This window comes from Rhinopithecus bieti, unplaced genomic scaffold (assembly GCF_001698545.2).
Source record: "Rhinopithecus bieti isolate Rb0 unplaced genomic scaffold, ASM169854v2 scaffold_79793, whole genome shotgun sequence".
Taxonomy (NCBI): Eukaryota; Metazoa; Chordata; class Mammalia; order Primates; family Cercopithecidae; genus Rhinopithecus; species Rhinopithecus bieti.
The window spans coordinates 1-3,961 of record NW_016829883.1 but is presented as its reverse complement, the minus strand read 5'-3'; the positions used below and the strand labels follow the sequence as shown (position 1 = coordinate 3,961).

General features: G+C 53.1%; 1 pseudogene; it reads left to right on the top strand.

The window, feature by feature from the left end:
- Positions 1-616: 616 nt before the first annotated feature.
- Positions 617-2,979, top strand: LOC108524149 (putative GED domain-containing protein DNM1P46 pseudogene; annotated as a pseudogene).
- The last annotated feature ends 982 nt before the right edge of the window (positions 2,980-3,961 follow it).

Here is a 3,961-nt window from a genome sequence, read left to right as displayed (position 1 = left end):
ATAAACAACCTAACAATGCATCTTAAAGAAATAGAAAGGTAAGAGCAAACCAAATCCAAAATTAGTAGAAGAAAAGAAATAATAAAGATCAGAGCAGAAATAAATGAAATGGAAATGAAGAAAAAAAGCATCAATGAAAAGAAAAGTTGGTTTCTGGAAAAGATAAACAACATTGACAAACTTTTAGCCTAAGAAAAAAAGAGAGAAGACTCAAGTGAATAAAATCAAAGATGAAAAAGGAAACATTACAACTGATATCACAAAAATTCACAGGATCACTAGTGGCTATTATAAGCAACTATATGCAAAGAAATAGGAAAATCTACTAAAAATGGATACATTTCTAGACACATCCAGACTACCAAGATTGAACCATGATGAAATCCAAAACCTGAACAGTAGCAAATAATGAGATCAAAATGGTAATAAAAAGTCTCCCAGCAAAGAAAAGTCTGGGACCTGGTGCTTCACTGCTGAATTTTACCAAACATTTAAAGAAAAACTCATACCAACCTTACCCAAACTATTCCAAAACTAGAGAACTTACCCAACTATTCCAAACTCATTCTACAAGGCTAGTATTACTCTGATACCAAAATCAAAGATACATCCAAAACAGAGAACTACAGGCCAATATCACTGATGAATATCGATGCAAAAATCCTCCACAAAATATTAGCAAATTGAATTCATCAACACATTAAAGTTGGGGTGCAGTGTCCCAGGTTCACTCAACCCTTCCCCTTTTCCTGTGTGTGTGTCTACTTTGGCTGTGCTCCCAGGTGGCAGCGGTGGTGGCAATGTTGGTGTGTGGGCCTCCCAGGACAAGGGGAAAGCGAGTGTGCCCTTCTCGCCTCCTTCCAGGTGTCTGTAGCCTGGCACCAGCTCTGGCCAGGTCTTCAAGCAAAGGACCTGAAGATGTTCTTTTCCAATTTCTGGATTGGGAAATGAAGGCAAATTCTGGGTACTTGAGTCAGAATGAAGATGAGGCTGAATCAGGGGAGTCTGGGGTCCTGAGAGGCAGAGACCTGAAACCCTCTAGAGTGTGTGGGGAGCTGGGTGTGTGTTCTGGCCAGTTGCTTCTCCCTGTGCCTCAATGTTCCAGGTACCCTTCAAGGGCCTGAGATCCTGGGGATGCCTGGAGCCTGACTGCATGGCCTGCCCACCCTGATGACCTTGTGTTTTCCATGACAGGCCAGCAAGGCCAAGGAGAATGGCTCCGACAGTTTCATGCACTCCATGGAGCCACAGCTGGAGCAACAAATGGAGACCACCCACAGCCTGGTGGACTCCTATGTGGCCATTGTCAACAAGACCATGTGGGACCTCCTGGTTGGTCTCATGCCCAAAACCACCATGCACCTCATGATCAACAACGTGCATGCACCGCCTCATGGGGTCAGAGGCTCCTGTGGCACTGGGGACACAGGTGGCCATGTTGGTCTGGGGGAGATGCCAATCAGCCCTATGAGACCAGGTCTAGAGAAAGGGGCATGGTCCAGACCAGAGCTGTCCCATAGAACTATAACGGGACTGGGCACAGTGGCCCATGCCTGTAATCCCAGCACTTTGGGAGGCCAAGGCAGAAGGATTGCTTGAGCCCAGGAGTTTGAGATCAGCCTTGGGCAACATAGTGAGACCTGGTCTCTATAAAAAAAACTTAAAAATAGCTGGGCCTGGTGGTGGCATGTGCTTGTAGTGCTAGCTACTCAACGGGCTAACCTTGGAGGATCACTTTGAGCCCAGGAGGTTGAGGCTGCAGTGAGCAGTGATCTCACCCACTGTACTCCAGCCTGGTGACAGAGTGACATCCTATCTCCAAAATTAAAACTGAGTAGACAGGTGTCCTGGTGGCATGATAGGTCCTGGGTCCCCTCCCAGATCTGTGACCTTGAACAGGTGACTTTTTCTCTGGACCTGTTCCCCTATCTGAGTGAGAAAAGGGTGGTGGGGAGGCAGGTCTTCGAGTCTAAATGGTGTAGAAGCCGCGTCTGAAAAACCATACTCAGGGCTCCAAGTCCAGCACACAGCCCCAGCAGGGCCTGGTGGGGTGGCCAGTGGGGCGCAAGCATCAGGTCCCAACCTCCTTCCCTCTTTGCCCACTCTCAGACCAAGGAGTCCATCTTCTTGGAGTTGCTGGCCAACCTGTACTCATGTGGGGACCAGAGCACGCTGATAGAAGAGTTGGCACAGTAGGCACAGCGGTGCAATGAGATGCTGTGCACACACCACGTGCTGAAGGAGGCACCTGGCATCATCGGAGACATCAACACGACCACCATCAGCATGACCACCATCAACACGACCACCATCAGCATGACCACCATCAGCATTACCATCAGCAATGACCACCATCAGCATGACCACCATCAGCATGCCCATGGGGGCCCGTGGACAACTCCTGGCTGCAGGTGCAGAACGTCCCAGCCGGATGCAGCTACCAGGGCTGGCCCCCACAGCCCCAAAGCCTCCCAGCCTCCATGACTGAGCCTGTGGGCTCTTGGAACAGGCTCCATGCCCAAGCTGGCAGACGTGGGTGCTCTCTGGAGCTGTCAGAGAGGGCAGAGAGCTCATGGTTTATGGTGTAGGGGCTGGGAACTTGGAGGGGGTTATGTGTGGAGCTGGACTCTGAGGCTGCCAGAGGCCTAGGAACATCATCCTGGGCACCCTGTACCTGTCATGCAGTCTGATCTATGCTGCCAGGGCAGGGTATCCAGCTCCCAGCCTGGGAGTGCCGAGAGCCAAATCCACTGCAGAGCAGGGGTGATAGTCAGGGTCCCACCTCCTCTGTCTGTCAGCAATCCAGTGGCGATCTAGGATAAAATCTTGAGAGTCCCATACACACGGTCATCCCACAACACACCTCACAGGCCAGGCAGGAACACACAGCCCCCTTCCCTTCCTCCCAGGTACCAGGGTAGCTGCTAGTGTGTGACTGAAGGCAGGGTCTCTGGCCCCGCTGAGGCACTACCACAGGCCAGTGGGCTCACGCACCTTGGCCTGTTGCTCCTAGGGGTTGCCTGTGCTATTCAGCCAAGGGGACCACAGTGCTTGCTGGCCCAGCTGAGCTNTGATAGTCAGGGTCCCACCTCCTCTATCTGTCGGCAATCCAGTGGTGATCTAGGATAAAACCTTGAGAGTCCCAAACACATGGACATCCCACAAAACACCTCACAGGCCAGGCAGGAACACACCGGCCCCTTCCCTTCCTCCCAGGTACCAGGGTAGCTGCTAGTGTGTGACTGAAGGCAGGGTCTCTGGCCCCCGCTGAGGCACTACCACAGGCCAGTGGGCTCACGCACCTTGGCCTGTTGCTCCTAGGGGTTGCCTGTGCTATTCAGCCAAGGGGACCACAGTGCTTGCTGGCCCAGCTGAGCTCTGCCTAGCTAGCCCACCCACCGCCCCTCCCACGGACACTCCCTCTGGTGCTTTTCTCAGCAGGAAGGGCCCAGACTCACCTATGCGACCTGTGGACCCCGCAACCAGCTGAGGCTCCCCTCTTAGACTTATAAGTCTGTGGCCAATGGAATCTGGCTGCCAACACTCCCTGCCTCCCCCAGACTCCCTTCAGAGGGTCCTGGGCTTTCTGACCACCCAGAGGGGCCTCTGGCATTCATTCCAGTCATCCATCCCTTTTAGCTTCACCAACCTGGGTCAAGCAGTGTTCCTTCTCTATCAGGCCTGCTGGCTGTTGGGTGAGGCACCCCAAGGCAAGAGGTGGCCCTGGGCCAGTGGATTGGAAGGCAGGGTGACCAGAGAAGAGGGAAGCCCAAGGGGGCTGAGTATTGGTCTGAGCCTGGGTGCTGTGGGAGAGGCCAGCGTGTGTGGGCTGGGGAGGGCCGCCGCAGCCCCCGGGCACTACCTGTGAAGCTCCAGTTCCTCCCTTCTTCTTCCTCCCCTTTCCCTTCCAGCCCCTTTTCCAGGAACCTTTGCCACACCTGCACCTGCGCCCTCCCCTCCG